This window comes from Typopeltis vanoorti, chromosome 5 (assembly GCF_054136105.1).
Source record: "Typopeltis vanoorti isolate ZY-2024b chromosome 5, IOZ_Tvanoo_1.0, whole genome shotgun sequence".
NCBI classification, from domain to species: Eukaryota; Metazoa; Arthropoda; class Arachnida; order Uropygi; family Thelyphonidae; genus Typopeltis; species Typopeltis vanoorti.
The window spans coordinates 107,299,733-107,323,087 of record NC_143553.1 but is presented as its reverse complement, the minus strand read 5'-3'; the positions used below and the strand labels follow the sequence as shown (position 1 = coordinate 107,323,087).

The 23,355-nt window shown below is 34.9% G+C and overlaps 1 protein-coding gene across 2 annotated transcripts in view; it reads right to left on the bottom strand.

Moving 5' to 3' along the window:
• Dis3 (exosome complex exonuclease RRP44-like protein Dis3) overlaps positions 1–23,355 on the bottom strand; it is a 310,868-nt gene that overhangs the window by 229,960 nt on the left and 57,553 nt on the right. The gene's annotated exons all lie outside the window — the stretch shown is intronic.

Below are 23,355 nucleotides of genomic sequence, written 5' to 3'. Positions count from 1 at the left end.
TACAACTTGAAGAATTAAGCACAAGTAACAGCACAGAGTATTTTCCCTTAGAAAGTGAAGCTTACCCAGCAGTGCATAAGCATCTACAAGACTAAGTTGTATGCATCTGAATCAAAAAATAAGAAAATGTGTTGAATGATTTGCAATTCTAATTTATTGCATAATTATTACCAAATATGAATTAGCACAATCTAAATCTACATACTTTGTAGATTATTGATCGTGTAAACACATAAAAATGTAATATAAATTATAAGAAAGTTGTTATTTGAAACATTCACAAAATTAGAATAATTTTTAACGTGTTGTTCAAAATATTAGAATATTCCAAATTTTTCTGATTGGTTTTGAGGAGAGCATAGAAACAGCACATATCTCAGTAGCTGCAGGATTAACTCGTGTGAGAGGAATTGCTTGCGCATGGATTTCAGTTAATCATTTGCTAACTAAGATGGAGACAAGGATCAAGAGAGAGGAGATTGAAGAATATTGTGAAGAAAAACTGCTTCTGAAGTGCAAGATATTTTCACAAGAGATGGAAAGAACCAGGTGTGAAAGTGTCTAAATCTACGATGTTGAGACGATTTCACAAATTGGGTTTTAAATCACATGTGCCTAAGACAAAGCTGCTTATGACTTCCAAGCAAAAGGCAGCTAGAGTGCAATGGTATAAGCAAAGACTGTTGTGGGATCAAGAGACTGTGAGAAGGTACTTTTTAGAAAATGAAAATATGTTTTGTGTTCCATGGTCATCAAGGGATATGTGATTGGCATCTTAAGCAAGAAGCATTTGATAAAGGATGTATGAAATGTTCAGTGAAATTTGCAACCTCTGTCATAGTAACGGCTTGTATGACTGCAGAGGGTGCAGGTAGGGTGTGTATTGTGTATGAAAGAGTCACTTCCAAAGTGTACCAAGAAATTCTTGAGCACCAGCATCAGAAGATTTATGTAATGGTGATTTCTTTTTCAACATGAATCAGCTTCTTGTAACACTTCCATGACCACTACTAGATGACCCAAAGAAAGACAAATCAATGTAATTCCTTGACCGGAAAACTCACCAGATTTAAATCACATTGAGAATTTGTGGGGAATTATGAAGAACCATCTTAAAGAAGTTGCTCCAAGAGACAAAAATGAACTTATTTTTAGTCTACATGGGCATGGATGTTTGTGATTGTCTGTGAAAATGTTAGTGGTGATGGTGATGGCAGTAGATGGTGTTGGTGGAAACAGAGTTGTAGAGTAGGTGCCCTCCCTTGATGAGTCTTTGGACTCCCTGGAGGTGTCAGGTAATAATATCGACAACCATTTACGAATGGTCATAAAAAGCTAAGGGGGACACAACAAAGTACTAATTACCATGTTGTTTTCCTTTGACTGTAATTTTTGTGCATTTATTTTTGCATTATTCTAATATTTTGAACCACATTAAAAATTATTCTAATATTTTGAACCACATTAAAAATTATTCTAATTTTGTGAATATTTTCAAACAACAGTTTTCTTATAATTGATATTACATTATGCTAATTCATATTTAGTAATAATTATTTTCTATGCAATAAATTAGAATTGCAAATCATTCAACACATTTTCTTTGATTATTCTAATTTCTTGATTCAGAGGCATATAATATAACTTGTCTGGTTGGACACAGGTTTTGATGAAATTCAATACTTGACATTTCAGTTTAAATTAAACTATGCAACTTTTAATATTTAAATTATGGAAAATGATATGATATATGACACAATATCATGATAAACAGTGGCTTTACAGTAAAAATGTAATTGCTTTAGAGAGTGTAAATGACTATACTCTGTTCCACTTTAAGATTGCAGAAAATCACTTCCTCACAGAAAACGGCCAATTCTGCCAACAGAAAATAGTCCCTTCTTAGGATACAATTAAAATATTGTTTGGACATAAAATTATGAACATGTTTAAATTCTAAATTAAACAGAACATTTAAAAAATTAGCACTACTTTAAAAAAAACTACAAAAATAAATAAATAACTAAACAAACCAGCTGATTGTTTTGACTAATCATATCCCTCCATGTTCTTGCCATGATTTCAAAATCAGAACAAGCAACACGTAGTGCAACATATGTATTTCAATTGTGACTCCCAGATTTTCTAAATTCTCATGGAAAAACATTGATGAGTCAATCAAAGCAAATTTCAATGAACATTTACATGAGGCTGCAAGCTTCACATCCTAGCAAGACCAAGGAAGAGTGTGTAGCGATGGTGAGCGAGTTGACCAGTTTTCAGAGAGAACCATCTTCAGTGTGAAGGCCAATAAAGAGAGGTCACGTGTGCTGAAAAGCAGGCACAACAGGGACTTGAATTCAGTCAATCCAGTGTGAAGCCAGATGCCAAGATTTGACAACTTTGTTTGGTGTGCCAAACAAAGATTCACCAAAAGATTCATGCATTTTTCTTCAAGAATGAGTATCCCACACTGAACAAGCTGTTGTTGAAGTCAACAATGATTGAGATCTGTCACAAACATCGAGAACAACTTTTTATTAGATGATGGAGGACCTTGCCTTGAGGTACAGAAAACAGCAACATGCATTGGCCTTCATAGAATGAAGGGATGTAACTGCTTGGCAACATCAATACCTTCAAGCACAGAGGAATATGCATCTTCCTTGTGGTGAACTGGTTGTAATCTTAAAGTGGAACAGAGCATAGATTAATCCAAATCTAGTCATTGTTTAAATGCAAGACAATTTTGCCTATCTTTAATTCTGCTAATGCTGATATTGAGTTTGTTCTAGTAGTCAATTTTTCACTCTTTTCATTCTCTGAACAGTAAGGACCTTATCTAACCAGGTATTGCCCCAGCCTGCATGACATTTAATCATGTTGTTTTTTCTTTTAAGGTTACACGGTGTTCAGCATTCATAGTGAAGAATTTATGTAGACACAACATATGTGTTAGAATAATTACTTTAATTTACTTATCATTAAGAAAGTAACATTTGACATTTCAACCTCTATATTGAGGTCATCATCAGAAAAACATACAGGACACAAGCTACATGACACTACACTAATCAAAAGTAAGATGAATCTAACTGTTTGTTAATCATTTACCCTATATGGGTTGAAGATACCATCTTCAACCTGGGACTATTTTCTTTTGGCAGAATTGGCCGTTTTCTGTGAGGAAGTGATTTCTTGCAATCTTAAAGTGGAACAGAGTATTGTCACATCTATATCACATTTTTTTTGTCATTTGCACTCTCTAAAGCAATTACATTTTATATGGAAATGCATCCCGAACAACCCTAAACAGAAGAAAATCTCAACATGAGAGAACTTAATTGTTGAATGTAATTTTTTTTTCCACCAGAGGTCAGGCTAGGGTACATGATTAACAAACATTAACTAAGTCTTGCTCAGATAGGATCCAATTCACTCGTATTAATTTTTTTCTTCTGTTTGGGTTTCTGGATGCTATATGGGTTGAAGATGGTATCTTCCTCTTCTTTCATTCTATCTACATCTGTTCAAGAAACTTTTTTTTTTTTAATGCAACCCTCACTCATGAAAGGTTGTAAACATATAGTACATTAATACCATGAGTGGGCTAAGGGTTTTTTCTTTATTATTATTTTTATATATTTTTTGTTTATGTTTTATATGATCTGGAAACACTGTTCCATAGAACAATGCAGTTCAACTTGTGATTATTTGGAACTAATATTGTTGCAGGTGGCCAACCCCCACCCTCTTATTTTTATTTACTTTCCAATTATTGTAATACTGTATTAGTAATCGAATGTTGCTAACATGCCATTTTGCAACAAAATGTCAAATAAACTATGAAGAACAAACACACAAGAAAGTTTATTTAAAATGTATTCTTTCCTGTTGTAAAAATAATCATAATTAAAAATTCAGAATATTTTTACATATTGTTTATGTTAGTATGTTTATTAGTTTTAGTTTCATAACTCGCATTGTCGGCACTTACAATGTGCCCATTATTGAAATTGTTTTGTCAAAATGAATTGTAAAGAAGTTAAAAAAATTGATGTACTTACCAGATTTGAATAGTTGTGTTACTTTAAAGGAATTTTATTGTAGTTTAGAATTATTAAGTGCTTGTGTTTTTTGAAGACGTTCTCTTGTTGCTAATGTAATCTGTGTGTCAACCATTATACCTAACTTCTTGCTTGCCAGTTTCATGGAGTGCACATGCTCGTCGAGAAGGCTGATGTGTGATTGACAGCTGACAGAAAGCGTTCGGTATCAGAGTAACAGCTGTAAACAACAGAGTGTTTGGAAGGAATTTAGAACACAAGCCAGATGATATTTAGATTTGGAGGAATTTTAGTTTTTTTATGTGAGAGTCTCAGGAAAATCAATAGTATATTCCGAAAAAGGAATCGTGAAACTATGAAGTTTCAAAGTGGAATAAGTATTGATAAATAAAAGAAAATATTGCTATAGATGTTTTAAAACGAATATTCGAGGAAAACTAATTGGAAGTAGATTCCAAAAAGGGAATCATAGAACTGTGAATTTTTTAAAGTGGAAGAGTTCAGACTGTCAATAAGCATTAGTGAATAAAAGAAGAAATTGCTATTTATGTTCTAAAGGAATGTTCGAGAAAACTCTGATTAAGAAGTTTCATCTGTCTTAAGGACGCCAGATCTAACTATTATTTCTCCTAAAAAGAGACAGAATTGAGTTAGGAAGAATTAATGTGTGCTACATTAGTGATGAGAAAGGATCCCGTGAAAATGAAGAATAAAGTCATATATCTTCGGAAAAGGGCCTTGACACAGAGAGAAACTGGCTATGAACATTTTGTCATTGTGAAAACAAAGTGTTTAGTCCAGTCTTAAGTGTAAGTTTATTTTTAAAAAGGCCATGAATCCAATTAAATTTGTAGTTAGTTATGTAATATTGTTTGAAGTGTATATATATTGTTTTTGTTTTATTAAATGTGTTTATTTTGTATTTTGGTCTTGGGTCAGTGATTTTTTAGATTCTGAAAGAAATAGTAAAAAAGGAGGTCATTGCACCAATCGCAGTGAACTCTTGTGCATATATAGGTACACTCAGAAATAAAAAAAATAATTGTTGAACAGAGATCATCTCTAAAAAATAATAAGACTTATAGATAAACTGACCATAATTTTTAATTTGTATGTATGTTCATACAATATTGCCTACCGGTTTCGCTAGTAACTGACTAGCTTTTTCAAGGCTTGCACGGTACAAAAAACGTAAGCACCTGTTAGGTAGCTAAGGTAACACATTCGCGTGACATGTCTGTATGCATTGTGACTTTCTAGTCAGTATCATGAACACGCAATACATGCAAAAGCGTAATATGATTATTCGCGTACTGTAGTTCTGTTGAACTGAGAGAATTAATTAGATTTTTCCAAGTATCGTTCAGTATGGCCACTTGATTTCTGTTTAGGTTACTGCCTGTACGTAGAACTACTGCCGCTTCTTTGAATAATCGATGTCTGTAATCATTAACCACGTAGGGCATAGAACTGTTGTCCCAGTCTATAGTGTGGTTCGAAGTTGAAAAGTGATGTGCTAAACCAGAGATGATCATTCTGTTGTGATTTACATCGCCAACATGTTCTTTGTATCTTATTTCCAGGCTTCTCGAAGTTTGTCCAATGTAGGAAAGACCGCACGTGCATGGAATATTATACACACCTGGATATTTATAAAATGGAACACTGTCCTTAGGAGATCTTAGAACCTGTCTGATGCTAGTAGTTGGTTTAAATACAACCCTCATGTTATGGGCTTTTAACAATCTTGCAATTTTGGTGGAAATTGAACCAATAAAGAGAATGGCTGCTGTTGAAATTTGCTGGGAGACTGTTCTTTCTTGTTGGTTATCTTGTATAGAAATTTGTTGATGATGTTTCGAGGATAACCATTTTGCGATAGTGTTATAGCGATTTGGGACAGTCCTGTCTGACTTCTTCATTGTTGGAGATAAAGTTTCTGGCTCGTTTTCTCAACATGTGGATGATGCTCTGTTTCTGTGACCTATGATGGTTTGAAGAGTAATGTAGATATCGCCCAGTGTCCGTAGGTTTTTTGTAAATGGACAGTTTGAAATTGTTTTCTTGTCTTTCAACTAGTATGTCCAAGAAGTCTAGTTGTTTGTTGTTTTCTACTTCTAGAGTAAATTTGATTTTATTGTGGAGTGAGTTGATTCTATTGACAAACATATGTAGGTTTTCCATGTTGTCCTGCCATATGACGAAGATATCATACACATATCTCCACCATATTGAAGATTTAGGAGTAATGTTGGTGAAGATTTCATTTTCAAATTTCTCCATGAAAAGGTCTGCACATGGTGGTAACAGAGGGCTGCCCATGGCTAGGCCTTCTAATTGTTGGTATACCTTTTTGTTAACTTTGAAGAAATTTGATTGTAAACAGTGCTTGAACATCTTTGCAATATCAGCAGGAAAGAGATCTTTGATAATGTGCATGACTTCTTCTATCATGAAGAAGTCATGATAGAAGGTATATTCGTGAATAAGGATACTATGTCTAGACTGGCCATTATGTCTGTTTGTTATCTTCACGTTTTTAAGTTTGTCAACAAATTGTTTAGAATTTTTTATGTAGGACTCTGTTTGTCTGATTTTCCCCTTAAGTACGTTAGCCAGGTGCTTAGCCAAGACAAACAGAGTCCTACATAAAAAATTCTAAACAATTTGTTGACAAACTTAAAAACATGAAGATAACACAAACAGACAAAATGGCCAGTCCAGACATAGTATCCTTATTCATGAATGTACCAGTAGAAGAAGTCATGAACATTATCAAAGATCTCTTTCCTGCTGATATTGCAAAGATGTTCAAGCACTGCCTACAATCAAATTTCTTCAAAGTTAACAAAAAGGTATACCAACAATTAGAAGGCCTAGCCATGGGCAGCCCTCTGTCACCACCATGTGCAGACCTTTTCATGGAGAAATTTGAAAATGAAATCTTCACCAACATTACTCCTAAAGCTTCAATATGGTGGAGATATATGTATGATATCTTCATCATATGGCAGGAGAACATGGAAAACCTACATATGTTTGTCAATAGAATCAACTCACTCCACAATAAAATCAAATTTACTCTAGAAGTAGAAAACAATGAACAACTACACTTCTTGGATATACTAGTTAAAAGACAAGATAACAATTTCAAACTGTCCATTTACAAAAAACCTACAGACACTGGACGATATCTACATTACTCTTCAAACCATCATAGGTCACAGAAACAGAGCATCATCCACATGTTGAGAAATCGAGCCAGAAACTTTATCTCCAACAATGAAGAAGTCAGACAGGACTGTCCCAAATAGCTATAACACTATCGCAAAATGGTTATCCTCGAAACATCATCAACAAATTTCTATACAAGATAACCAACAAGAAAGAACAGTCTCCCAGCAAATTTCAACAGCAGCCATTCTCTTTATCGGTTCAATTTCCACCAAAATTGCAAGATTGTTAAAAGCCCATAACATGAGGGTTGTATTTAAACCAACTACTAGCATCAGACAGGTTCTAAGATCTCCTAAGGACAGTATTCCATTTTATAAATATCCAGGTGTGTATAATATTCCATGCACGTGCGGTCTTTCCTACACTGGACAAACTTCGAGAAGCCTGGAAATAAGATACAAAGAACATGTTGGCAATGTAAATCACAACAGAATGATCATCTCTGGTTTAGCACATCACTTTTCAACTTCGAACCACACTATAGACTGGGACAACAGTTCTATGCCCTACGTGGTTAATGATTACAGACATCGATTATTCAAAGAAGCGGCAGTAGTTCTACGTACAGGCAGTAACCTAAACAGAAATCAAGGGGGCCATACTGAACGATACTTGAAAAAATCTAATTAATTCCCTCAGTTCAACAGAACTGCAGTATGCGAATAATCATATTACGCATTTGCATGTAACGCGTGTTCATGATACTGACAAGAAAGTCACAATGCATACAGACAATGTCATGCGAACGTCATGCGAAAGGCAATATTGTATGAACATATGTACGAATTAAAATCTGTGGTCAGTTTATCTATAAGTCTTATTATTTTTTAACATTTTACGACCAAAAAATATGTATAATTTAAATAGAGATCATCTCTACATACAGGATAATATAAATTAAATAATTAAAACTATATTTAAACAATGGTGCAGCCAGTAGGATTAATATTATGATAATATCCTCTATATAAACATCTAAAAAATAAATCCACGCTATTAACAATGGCGCAATTGATAGGATTAAAAGAGATCATCTCCTTATATTAAACAATGCCGCAGTTGACTTACAGGATTCGTTATGAGAACTTTATTTTTTAGAATCCAGAATCTTGACTCAAGTAAAATGGATACAGGAGATAGCAATTCTGGTAGTGAAGTTTCTTTAGTTAAAGATGAGGAATTTTTTAGGTTAATTAATCCAACAAATTAGTAATACCTTCTTTCTCAGGAGATAGTAGTGAAAGTGTAGAAACATTTTATAAATATGCAGAAAAAAATTAGAGATTTAGGAAAATGGTCAGGTTTTAATTTGTTAATTATACTTCGTAATAAATTATTGGGAAAAGCCAAAAAATTCTTAAACACACCCCCTTTACTGAGAGACACTGATAGTTATGCAACATGTAAAAGTTTGCTAATATCAGAATTTTTAAGTGTAAGTGAATTAGGGCTTAACATTTGGAAAATTCATCAGTGCATCTAAGGTAATAGGGAGTCTGTTTCAGAGTACCACAGACTTTGGAGCATTGCTCATAAATTTAATGTTTATCTGAAGAGAAATCCATTATAGAATGATTGCTGTTTAATCAATTTAGGCATGGCCTTAAAAATAATTTGAAAGGAACAGCATACAAGAAAAAGGTCAAAAATCTTGAACAGTGTTCTGAACTTGTTAGGGAAAAAGAGGACTTAGAGATATTTCGTTCTGCAAATAATAACCAGGTAAACTCTCTTCAGTATAATGAAACTCATTCTCATAACATTGTGGCTACAGATAAAGTGAGAGAAAGAAAGTTTCATAAATTAAAAGGTGCTAAGAAAAAGAAACAGTCTAACGAAACTTCTGTGAATTTCACTGATGATATTCCAGAATCTGAGTCCAAGGTACAATTACACAATTTAGGAAAATTAGAGGAACTGAAAACATTTCTTAATGAAGAAATAGAAAGACAACAAAGACCAATAGTAAAAGGACAGGAACTTCTATTTAAGATGATATCTGATTTAACAATATCCACGAATCATACAGATAATCAATCTTTCTTTTATAAATCTAATGGTATTGATAGGAATAAAAGATCTCAAAGGAGATATGTTCAAAATGCTTTAGATGTAATAAACCAGGTCATTTTGCTAAAGACTGTTATGTTAGGAATAAATCTTGTTTTCAACATAAGAAATCAGAGAATAAAGAAAAATCTGGGAATAATTATTATTCCAATATTATACTGGCAAGGACAGAAATGTCAAACTACTCATTAGACATGGGTAACGCTAACGACAGCTCCAACCCTAAAAGAGAGTTTGATGTATCATTAGCTCCTTATGCAATGAGGTAATCCTTTGACAGTTCTACAAGGATTTATTGAAGCTGTGCCTTGTGAAATCTTGCTCGACACAGGTGCACATATCTCACTCATTTCTTATAGCTTGTTTAACAGAATTAAATCTTTAATTCCAAATGATATTTCAGTTTTAAGCTATCCAATTAAATTAAAGGGTTTTGAATCAGAAATTTCAGCTGATAAACAAATAGATGTTTTTATCTCATTTTCTTGTTTTCCATTGAAAGTTTGTCATCCATTAATAGTTCTTCCAGAAGCCTCAAATCCAAATGTACAAGTAATATTTGTAATTGATTTTCTGAAACATCATGCTTTTGCATGCAATTTTGTGGATAATACAGTGTCCTTGTGTGGACTAGAATACCATTTAGACAGGACATCAGGTGAATAGAAAATTAGAGAAATCTCCTGAAGATTTTAAACACCCTGATGATAATGATCAAGTGTTTAATATTGAGACTCTAAAGAATAAAGAACCTAGTTCACAAATTTGGGAAAAGGATAAGATTGTCTGAGCTCAGAAAGGCTTCATCTATACTGACTGAGCTACAGAGGCTGCTTAAAATGTACATAATTTGATATATTAAACTGAAACTTATAGATCATCTTCAGTGTAAATGATAATTCAAAACAGAATAGTGTTACGTCCTCACTTTCCTTATATTTCTTCTTACTTGGCTTATAATATCTACGTTGTGTTTATATCATTATTAATTTCTTAATTCAACACTTTCTGTTGGAACCTTAATTATACTTCATTAACTCTTTAGTTTATGCAGTCTCAACATTTACTTTGGGCCGTTAACAACTTTAAGGATATTGCACGTGGGTAGAAGACAAAGAGAAGTCCAATGGACAATGGCAATTCCTTTGTTTCAGTGCTGGTTCTTCCTTCGGATTCAGGGAAAATTTCTATTATACTGAGCCACTCTGAATCCTAGATTTCTGAACAATTAAAATCAAAGAACCAGAACTTAGCATAGCACACTATCCCTAATTTCTTAAATTACATGAAGTAGTTCAAACCCCATCTATCTCTAACTTAGTTGGCAGTCGTAGCCTCCCCTATCAATTACCTCCAGCCGTGGTTCGATTATTTGTGAGCGGTGCAATAGAAAATAAAATCAGGCAAGTCAATTACTGAGTCTAAAGAAAACATTTAATTACACTCTAGTCAGATTACATATCATGAATAAACTTTGGCACATGCTAGCTTCAGTATCAATCTCAATGAAAAACATAATTATCTAACCCTTCTTACTCTCTCTTAGCATGTATAAGTATCAGTTCAGTTAAAGCATTCGATCAAAGGTAAATCATGAGCTTAAACTCCACGATACTAAAGGGTATTCATTCGTTGACATTAAAATTAACCCTAATTTCCTCACTCATGTCTCAGAGTTACACTGCCTTCTTAAACTATATCTCTAAAGTCCTTGCATAAAATTCACAACCTTCTAAACTTAATGTCCAACTAATAATTACAGTCTTTCTTCTTTTATACATTCACTAAACAGATTAAAGTTTCTACTTTACCAATTGCTGGAGAACCATTAGAACATCATACATATCACGATATAACATCACCTCCAGGTCCACGTTCCGTTCTGCTTGGTCTGCATTACCCCACTGAATGGTCCGGACTGGATATATCTCCGGCGACAAAAGCAGGTGCTCACCATTTACTGGTCATCTAGCACGGCAAGGCTAAGCTGTCTCTGCAGTAATCAGGACCTCAGCTCCACTGGGCAATTCCTTAACTGACGATCTCCCAAGGACTCCTCGGTATGCTCCCACGCTCTCTGCTTCGACAATCCTTCCAAGGAATGGGGACGAACATCGGCAAGCGAACAGGATGACAAAAAAATGGCCCTGAGCTGCCGCTGCGTCACTTTTTACATCCCATGCTCAATACTTCCTTACTACGTCATTAAATTTTCCTCTCTTTGCTCATGTCACCTTACATCTCCCAGCACCACAATCCCCCTAGCATGATCTTTGGTAGTGGTGGGGGGACCGTGTGCTCTCCTTCCACTGTGCAAGTGTACTTGGCATACGTATTTTGCTACTGGCTATCGGTACTTAATCCGAGTAGCCTTTTCCCAGCCACATACAAATATTTATAAAATTTTAGCAAAGTTTAAACAATGGACTATTCACAGTAAATACATTACAACATTATGGACAAATAAACAGACTCTTAAATTATTATTGTTGCTGGTAATTTACAAGCAATTTTATCCATCTGATACAGGGTGTTCGGGATAAATTTGACATATTTATAATTAATTATATTTTTCCGTAAGTTACATGTATTAACACACACTTCTCTTCATTTAAAAGGTTGGACCCTTCTTCATTCATATACAAGATGTCAGAAAGGATGGATAGCTGGAACCCACCTGAATCATGGAAGAGAATAACTTGTATCATGATGATTCGTGCCGGCCATCAAAATAAGGATATTTCGACTGCTGCCCAATGCTCCCTGAATACAGTAAAAACAATCAGGCATGAACTAGAGACTTGCAATGGTGACTACGAGGATGTAGCAAGAAGAAAGATCCCTAGCAGACGATCTGATTGCGTTCGTACAGCAGAATTCCTCGCAAATCTGCAGGAACAGGTGTTGAAGATCCCTGGCATTGGAATTCGGGCTTTGTCACGTGAAATGAATGTTGCAGCCTCTACTATGAAGCTTGCACTCAATGAAGACCTCCGCTACTACTCATACAAGCGCCGCAAAGGTCAGCTGCTTACAGAAAAGGCCCGTGAAAAACGTTTGATAAACGCGAAGAAACTTCTAAGCAAAGTGAAACATCCTGCAGAACCACAAACAATCTGGTTCTTTTCCGATGAGAAAAACTTTTGCCAGGATCAAAAACACAACACGCAGAATAACAGATGGCTTGCATACAGTACAAAGGACATTCCTCGTGTAATGCAGACTAAATTTCCCCAAACTGTGATGGTTTTCGGATTTGTATCCTCTGAAGGCAATGTGATGCCTCCGCATTTTTTCCAAGAGGGCCTCAGGTTGACTTCAGATGGCTACGTGGAGTTGCTAAACACTGTAGTCGAGCCCTGGATAACAAGGGTAGCCAATGGTAGGCCGTATGTATGGCAGCAGGATTCGGCCCCTTGCCACACCTCTGGGAAAAGTCAAAAATGGTTGTCTGAAAATTTCTACGACTTCACCAGTCCAAATGTTTGGCCTCCAAACTCCCCAGACCTTAACCCCATGGATTATTTTGTATGGGGCGCAGTTGAAAAAGACACCAATCGCACTTCCAGTAATACAAAAGCCCAGTTAATGGATAAAATTAAAACAGTTTTTGCGGCCCTTCCCAGGGAGACTGTAGCATCAGCTTGTTCGAGGTTCCGAAGCAGGATTGAAGCTGTGATCGATGCTAATGGTGGTTATTTTGAGTAAATCTTGTTGATAGTATTGTAATTAACTCTGCCTGTAATGTTTTTTGTCAATTCATTAAATTTAATAGATACAAAGAAGATTTTCTTTTTCCTTACGAAACTGTCAAATTTATCCCGAACACCCTGTATATCAGTATATGCCAAAATGTAAGATACATGTTAAGTTCTGAAGAAAATATAAATTAATACAGTTTCAGTTTCATTCAGAACTTAACAATAGTAACAATGGATTTCATAAGCAAAAGAAATCACTTTCACAATCACTAAGCATAATACTTTCCCAAATTTCTAGGGAGGAAACAAAGTCATTTTGATCCAAGTTTGGGCAATATAATAATGCTTTGGCACACTCTTTGAATAAGTGCTCAAATGTAAAATGACATCTATGTAAGAAACAGGTATTTGACGAGAAGATTCTGTGATGCAATGCAATGTGCTAAGACCAGACCTATGGGATTTCTTTTAACAGATATAGAGCTGATGTTCCTTAAGTGGCTTTTAATATCCGATAATATCTCAAATATTTTGTTTGTCCAAAATATGAGAGACAGCAATCACATGGAACATTTGATAAACACCTGAAAGGGAAACTGGAGATGGCTTATCCTTTTTTCTCGAAGTTGGTTCTGAGATTCCACTAATTGCTCATATCTATAATATATGCTGGGTTTTTGGGCTGAAGTCATTCGGCTGCACAATTCTTTTGATAGTAGCCAGTGTTGTTTTAAGTCAATGTGGTTGAAGTAAGTAATGTGTACTCCTTTTCTTAGTAAAGTTCTGACAATTTTTTTGAGATTGACGATGTGCCAAAACTTGTTTTAGCATAGTGTAGTGTTTCAGTCTGCTGTCAACTATCATTCCCAGATTTCAAATCTCATCCTCTTCCTTCAGAGAGCTTGGTTAGAAGGATGATTGGAGTAGAGTATACTTCCAATCTATAAAATGGGGAATAAAACTGAATGAGAATTAAATTACAGAGTAATTTCTCTATTAAGGGTTCCAGATAAGATTTACACAGGCATACTTGAAAAGAAGCTAAAAAAACTGTTCAAGTGAAACTCTTAAAAGAACAAACAGGGTTCAGGCCAAACAGAGGCCGTCAAGAACAAATTTTCACTTTATGCCAAATAGTTGAGAAATCGGGTAATATAACAACAATTTATACTTACATTTTGTAGATCTAGTAAAGACATATGAAAAGATGCCTAGAGAAAAGCCTTTCACAGTTATATGGTATAAATGGACCATACAGAGCAATATACACAGTCTATATTTAAGCTGTAGAGCAGTAACTGGAATTGAAGAAAATACAGAATACAGAATGCTGGGTATCTACTTGGATACTGAACGAACAAGGATGGGCTGGCAATTTGGGATTTAGCCAACCAAATTGTATTCTTATTGATTAAACCAAAATAAAAAATGATGGTATAACATGACAAAATTACATGCCAGCTGGGGTGTCGCCCGGTTAAACAAGCCCCCGTTGTTTTCGCCAGGGAACCAGGACGAACAGCGAAAAGTCAGCTAGCTACTGGAACAAATCTGAAAACACACGTCAACTCAACATCACCAGAGTTAAAGTTCGGTACTAACAACATAAGCCTGAATGGAGCTAGCTGAGGAATTAGATAAATACCAGATCAACATAATAGGGGGTGACTGAAACAAAAAAGATAAAAACTAGTGAGATCTTTCTGAGCAATAAATACAAAATGTTATATTCAGCCAATGACAACCAAGGACAAGGAGGAGTAGCCATAGTATTCAACGCAAAATAAGAGGAGCTAATCTTCTTGAAAGGCAGTCAGTCTCAAGTAGAGTAATGTCGGCAAATATGAGAATGGGAAACTGGAAAATGAGACTTATTTGTGCCTATGGTCCCACAGAAGGTTCTACTAAGGTAGAAGTGGAGGAATTTTTTGAGGCTTTAGAAAAAGCAACTGACAAATGAAAAAGGAAAAGTTGGTCATTGTTAGGGATCTAAATAGCAGAGTAGGAAATGATTGTGAGACATACAAAAATATTTTGGAAAAATTTGGAGAAAAGAGCAAAGCTAATAATAATGGCAAATATCTGTTGGATTTTTGCTCAGGACATGAACTGGTTATTACTAACACCATGTTCCAACATAAAAATGTGCACAAATTCACATGGAGAGAAGAGGCAAGGAATAAGAAAAGTCTCATCGACTATGTTATTGTTGATAGTGATGTTTTCTTCCTGGTGCAGGACACCAGAGTGTACAGAGGATTTGAAATTGGAAGTGATCACTATTTAGTCTTGAGCAGGATAAAACTGAATTTCATATTGAAAAGAATAACATGTAAGAAAGTTTTAAAGCGAATAAAAGTTGAGCATCTCTCAAATTTGAACTGTAGACTAAAATACACAAAGATTATTGAAGAAAAAATGAGAGTTGGAGAACAGGAATCAAACCTTGGAGATTCAGTGACAAACTCTCAAGAAAACATTGATTGATTCTGCCAGAGAGGCATGTGGTGAGGTTGTCTGCAAGGATAAAAAAATCAGAACTCCCTGGTGAACATAGGGAGACAGTGAAGGAAAACAAAGCATATGAGATGTTCCTGTCAAATAAGTCAGCTTGTGCTCTTAGAAAATACAGACACAAATGCAAGAATGCTAAACACTGTGTAAAACTAGCTAAACAAAAGTCATGGGAGGACTTTGGCAAGAACATAGAAAATAAATATCAAGAAGGTGGTAAGATATTCAGGAGGTTGTTGAAGAAGAAGCTTAGGAATGGAGGAAACAGTGCTGTAAAAGGAGTTAGAGATGATAAAGGTGAAACGAAAACGGGAGAAAAATATATCCTTGAAGTATGGAGTTATTACTTTGAAAGACTGTTAAATGAAACAAGCAGTGATGACAGCAGTGGTAAAAACACACTGACCAGGCATGCAGTCAGGAATACATATCCATACTTGAAATAGAAAAAGCCATTAAAGGCTTGAAATGTGGAAAGGCAGCAGGAGTAGATGATATTCGACCAGAAATGCTGAAGTATGGTGGTATAAAAGTCTTACAGTGACCGCACTGCATAGTTCAGAAAGCCTGGACAGAGGGACGAATTCCCGATGATTAGAGTAGAGCTCTCATAGTACCCATATATAAAAAGGGAAATAAAATTGAATGTGAGAATTACAGAGGTATTTCCCTACTGAGTGTTCCTGGCAAGATCTATGCAAGTACTCTTGAGAAACGGTTGAGAAGAATTGTGGAAGAAAAGCTTGGTGAAGAACATTCTGGATTCAGGCTAAATAGAGGCTGTCAGGATCAGATCTTCACTTTACGACAAATAGTCGAGAAAGCATGGGAATATAACAAAGATCTGTATTTAAGTTTTGTCGATTTGGAAAAGGCATATGACAGTGTGCCAAGAGAGAAGCTATTCAATACGCTACAGTTATATGGTGTCAATGGGACATTATATCAAGCAATACTTAGTCTTTATTTGAGTTGTAAGTCAGCAGTTAGAATTGAAGGAAGGACAGGAAGATGGTTTAATGTTAAATCTGCTGTGAGACAAGGATGTACATTATCTTTCTGTTATTCATTATCTATATGGATCACATTATGGAGGAAAGTGGTATTAAACATGATATCAAAATTGGAGATGTTAATGTCAGCTCTTTGCTTTATGCAGATGATGTTATACTTCTAAATAAATCTGCTACAAGTCTGCAAGATTCTCTGACTAAATTGAATAACTGTTGTAATAGATATGGTATGACGGTCAGCAATAAAAAGACAAAGACAATGAAAATAGGTAGAACTGTTGAAAATGTAACTGTGTTTTGAACGGAGATCCGGTGGAACAAGTAAAACATTTCAGCTACTTAGGCACGATTTTTACTGAAGATGGTAAATTAAATATAGAAATAGACAACAGAATCAGCAAAGCTGGTATGGTGGGAAGTGAATTGAATAAATTCATATGGAATAAGAGAGAAATTAGTCGGAACACTAAATTAGCTGTATACAAGACATGTTCAAACCGGTTTTAACTTATGGATCTGAGAGTTGGGTCAGAAGTAAAACACTTGACCAAAGACTAGAGACCGCAGATATGAGAGTCCTAAGAAAGAGTATAGGCGTGAACAGATGGCATCAATGGCAATATCATATTAAAAATGAGGATATTAGGAAAGAACTTGGCATTGTCAGCATTCAGGAATGCGTTAACAGAGCTAATCTCAGGTGGTATGGTCACTTAAACAGAATAGGCGAAGAAAGATTAGCAAAACAAGTGTTTTATGGCAGGTTGGCAGCAAAACGACCCAGAGGAAGACCAAGATATAGGTGGATTGATATACAAAGTGCCTTAGATGATAGGTAAATATAAGATCTGATAATTTTGGAGTCTTGCAAGTAACAGACTGATTTGGAGGAAAATTGTAGATAGGAAGTTAGTAATGATGTAATTTTTTTCATGTAGTGCTATCATATCCTGTACACCCCTTGAGGGTACAATACAGGAGTTTGATGAAGATGAAAATACATAAAGATGGTTTGATGTAAAATCAGATGTAAGTCAAGGGTATATACACTATCTCCACTCTTACTGATCATCCACATGGCTCACATTATGAAAAAGTAGCATTAAACCTGATACTGGAATCAGCGATATCAAACAGCTTTTTACTTTATACAGATAATGATGTATTCCTAAACAAATCCAGTGACAGGTCTTTAGGATTCTCCAAATAAACTGAACAACAGCTGTAACAACTTTGGCATGAAAATCAGCAATAAAAACTCCCAAAACTATGAGAACAGGGAAGAATCTAGAAAAGTTCAACTGCAATCTTAATGGACACTCTACAGGACTAGAATATATCAGCTATTTAGGTATAGATTTTAGTGAAGATGGCAAATTCAATATGGAAATAGACAACAAAATAAGCAAAGGTGGTATGGTGAGGACTCAAGTGAATATATAAACACACACACACACACACACACACACACACACACACACACACACACACACACACACACACACACACACACACACACACACACACACAGAGGTATCCCTTGATTAAGGAGATTAATTAATCCCTCGATGTTTACTGCGTATATCAAAATCGCGTTAATCAAATATAATAATCAGTGGTAAAAATTACAATGCATCCATGATCGATTACTATATTAATAATTCGTTTTATATGGTACTCTTTTAGGAAAGATAAAAAATGAATGCAAAGTAAATGTTTAATAAATGTTTTTACCTACATTAGTTACTGCAATTTTTTTATCAAAAAAAATTATCAAGATTCGTTTGAACAGTTTTAGTTTTTTCCTATCAGAATAAATTCTACGATAACAAGCAAAATGACTCTCCAGACCTTGGGAAACAAGCATTCTTCGATTAATATCTGGATCCATATCCATTATTTGCTGCTTAACGATTCTAAATTGCGAAATATTCTGTCCAGTTCTTTAATTGTTATCTCCTTTGGAACCTCATCTTCGCATTCCATTTGTTCATTGTCTTCACATGTGCATTGTTGTTCAATTTCAAGAAGATCATTGTCACTGAAATCTTTTCAATTTGAATCTAATAATTCTTTAACATCTTCTGCATCAACATCATGAAATGTCTTCACCAATTACAACAATTTCTTCAACCACGTTGTTCACAGGATTCTGAAACCACCGAAGTCATTAGCGCATTCTGCAAAAGGTTTTCCAAATAGCTCTCATACAGCTAGAGGACACTTGCTCCCACGAGTCATGAATGTTTTCAACTGCGTGTTTAATGTTAAAATTTTTCCAAAATTCTTGGAGCCTAATCGTGTTTTCTCCTGTTGTTGTTTCTACTGCCTTTGAGAATGTCTTTTTAAGCAAATAAGCTTTGAAAGGTGCAATGACGTCCATGGATTGTAGCAATGATGTCGTATTTTGGTACATTTAAAGACGAGTTAATTAAAACTCTTGCCATGTATAAAGGGATTGTCACAATTAATTTCGCCAAGATACCTGTTAAGCAAGGGATACCTGTATATGGAATAAAAGAGAAATTAGCCAAAACGCTAGACCAGAAATATACAAAACAATGTTCAAACCAATTTTAAGTTATGGATCTAAGACCACAGATTTCTGAGAAAAATTAGGGGAGTAAAGAGAGATGAGATCAATGGTAGAATTATATTACAAATGAAGATATATTAGGAAGCAGCTTGACACTGTTAAGATTCAAGAATGCATGAGCAGAGCTAATCCAGGTGGTGTGATCACTTAAACAGAATGTGGGTGGATAGGATCTATATGGATTATAAATAACAGTGGAGATAATCTTATCTTACCTTACCAACCTGATTTTACATCAAGCCATCTTCCTATACATTTCTAACCACTGACTTACAACTCAGGTTCAGAGTAGATATTGCTTGATAAAGCATCCCATTTTTAAAATATTGCTATAATGTTTTGCACATATATTCTTGTTATATTCCCATGGCCATAAAAATCTGTATTTGCCCTAAACTCAGCTTCTCTCTCAAGTTGCTCTTCAACTTTTCTTTATCTCTTCTTAATTATGATAACATTAATCTCATCCAGAACAATATGTACAGAAATTTCTCTAAAGTTTCATATTCTTAAAAAAAAGTGGGATATACAGGAAAACACTGACTTATGTACATTCAGAGGTATGTAGGTCATCTTGAAACAGCCATGGAAAAAAATGTTGAGTTATAAAAATTTTACTTAACATGCCTATGTTACTTGCATGCCATCTAACAGTGATCATCTATAAGGCAAGCTGCTCACATAAGTTCATGCATGCACTTCTTCAATTGTTAACTATTGAACAGACCTGCTGAGTATTTGTATTCATCATCATTTATTCATGTATGAATCAGGAATATAAATATATGCATGCATATGCTTAGCTGTACTTCTTGGCTCACTTGCATCTAATAGATGCAAGTGAGCCAAGCTCTGTTGTGTGCCAAATGGTAAATGTCAGGTGCTTCATGCTCCTCATCTTCAAAAAAAAGTTTACTTATGTATTGCGAAAACTGTTTTCTTGGTCTTCCTCTGTATCCATTAGTTGGCCTGTCGAGAGTAAGAGCACTGAATGTAGATGAAGGTGAATGTCTAAGTTGGGGTCCCAACCATCTCAGTTGACCTTAATTGCTTCTATTAGGGGCCTTTGCTGGTTTTCTTCAAAAATAACTATTAGGAATGTGATATTGCCATGTATACCCTGAATTTGTTTGCAGGCATAATGTCCCAAAGCTATTGATATCAACTGCTTGTTGAGTAGTGATGTTTCATGTCTGGACACCATATATAAACATGACTTGACTTTTGTACAGATGAATTTTGGTGTTTGGTGGTGATGAAATTGGATTTCCAGATATTAGTTAGACTTTTTTTGAAATTGAAGCATTTTGCGCTTTTTTTTTTTTAACTATGCCAGAGTATCAATGTAGGAATCAAGGTACTGAAAATCATTTACTTCTTCAAGAATGTGGTTATTTAGCTTAATATTTCCTTCTGTTCACACAATTTTTTAAGTGCTTTTGGACAGTCTAAAAAAAGAGTCAATCAGTACATCATCTGCAAAACAGACTGCTTATGTTTGTTTGTCCTGCCAAATCTTTGAGTTATTCCATCCAATTCCTGTGAGTCTGAATACATAATTAAGGATAATAATAAAAAGTATGGTGCCAAAGAGTCCCCTTAAGAACTCTTGTGGAAATACTAAAGCTCTCAGTCATCTCTCCATTAATCATTACTCTTGCATGATAATTCTGGTATGGTTCTGCTACTGCAGATTATTTTCAAGGGGTATGTCACAATAACTGAGAATTCTGAACATTCTTTGTCCACTGATTGAATCGAAGGCTTCTGAGAAAACTATGAAGGTTAGCTACCAACCTTCTAAGGCAGTGAATGTGTTCAACAGTGCTTCTATTTTTTCATGAAACCTGCCTGATTTTTGAGTACAAGAGGCAGTTATATATTCTTCAATTTGGTTTATAAGCATCCTATTTCTATCTGTGTGGTAGAAAGTAGCATAATTCCTCTGTTAATAATTTTTAATGTTTGCATGATTGTACTTTACTGCTGTAGTAAAGTACAATAAAAAAAAGGAAAAGAAGTGAACCCATGCACAAACACACCAAAAGTGATCTAGAGATGAAATTTATAAAGAAATTAATGAAATGTGGAGGTAGATAAAACTTAATGACTATGGTCATTAAGTTTTATTTACCTTCTATAGGATGCATTCCTCATTCACTGTCAATAGGGAATACAACTGTCAAGGATGCTGCCCATATGAAAGAACATGAAAATATCTACCGCTTTTAAAGTCAACAATAATGAAAACTGTGCTGGTACATTTATGACAACGAGAAATTATTAATTATGTGGAATGAAGCCCAAATCCAAAAGTGTTCCCCTAAGCCAATGTTTCTCAAAGTGCAGTACGCGTACCCCCGAGAATACGTGAAAGGCTTCAGGGGGGTCCGTGACAATTTTCAGCTATGCATCATTAACGCATGGAATAAAATTTCATGTATCTGTGAAGTTCGAGATCGTAAAATTCCTATTGTATCACTGAATAAGGTACAGAGATATCTGCAGGCTGTATAATATGTTTCTCAACAAACACAGTGCAATTAGAGACAACCGAGATAAAAAAGGCACTAACTAATGAATCGCATGTCCCCTCCCACATAAAATGCTGTATAGTAGACTCAAGTCTACTTGAGTCTACTAATTAATAGCGCAATTGTTTGTTAATACTGCACCAATCATATGAGCATCTTCATAGCCGCTTTATCTCTACTGGCCTACCATTGCTGTCTGTTTCGAGTTCTGCTTTCACTAGCCATTTGTTGAAGGACTGTTCGTTAAATACGGTATTTTTTTAGCTTTCAAATTCTTAAGTATGGATCATTGGTTAAAGACTGGATTTTTAAAATGCACAAAAGAGAGGAACATAGCAGATACAAGCAGCTGTCAGCAAGACAGCTGCTTGTATCTGTAAAACAAGAAAACATTGATATTGTATCTAGATCAAGTGAAATTGATAAGGGTGTGTTGTCTGACATCTCTAAAGAACCAACTAGAAAGAAGATGAGAAAACTTTGTAAGTACAATATAAATTACTTGAAATGTGGATTTCCATGGATAGGAAATGAAGAGGAACCTATTCCATTATGTGCAATTTGCAGTGAAACTTTAAAAAATGAAAGCATGAAACCATTTAATTTAAATCGCCATTTTGAATCAAAACATAATGAATACAAGGACAAACCAAAACCAAATTTTTTCACAATAAACTAAAAAATTTAAAATAATCTCAAAAAGTGATGTCGATCAGGTCAGGAGGTGAAAATATGAAGGCTTTAGAAGCTTAATATCGTGTGTTGCTATTAATAGCAAAAAGTGGAGCAGCGGAAACAATTGGTGAAACTTTAGTCAAGCCTGCAGCAAAAATAATAGCAGAAATTATGATCGGAGATAATGCAAGAAGATCCTTTGATCGGATTTGCTTTTGAAATAGTACTGTTCATCGAAGAATCACTGAAATGGCTGAAAATATAAAACAAACATTGTTATCTGATATACGTAAGAGTCATTATTATGCGTTGCAGGTAGATGAATCCACCGACATTACAAATTTTGCAAATCTTCTAGTGTTCTTTAGGTACTAAAAAAATTCATGACAACGTTTTATATTGCCAACCTTTGCCAGAACATACAACAGGAGAAGAAATATTCAACAGTATAAATACCTTTATGCATGAAAATAAGCATGATTGGAAAAGTTGCATTGGAATAAAAAGTCGGATCTAAAAAAGGGCTTGTTTCAAGGATTCAAGCTGTTGCACCAGATGCAAAGTCGACACACTGCTGCATACACAGGGAGGCTTTGGCTACACATATGATGTCTACAGACCTAAGAAAAGTTCTTGATGAAGCTGTAAAAATGATAAATTATGTTAAAGGCCGTCCTCTAAACCAGACTTTTCTCTCAACTTTGCAAAGAAATGGGAAGCAAGTATACACAACTACTTTTCCATACTGATGTTCATTGGCTTTCTCGTGGAAAAGTCCTTACTCGTTTATTTGAACTTCGGAATGAACTACAAGTTTTTCTTAATGAAAAGTTTGAATTGAAAAAGCATTTACATAATTGGAAATGGCTCAGTCAATTAGCATACCTGGCAGATATATTTACTGTATTAAATAGTCTTAATTTATCTTTACAAGGTAAGGAAAATTCT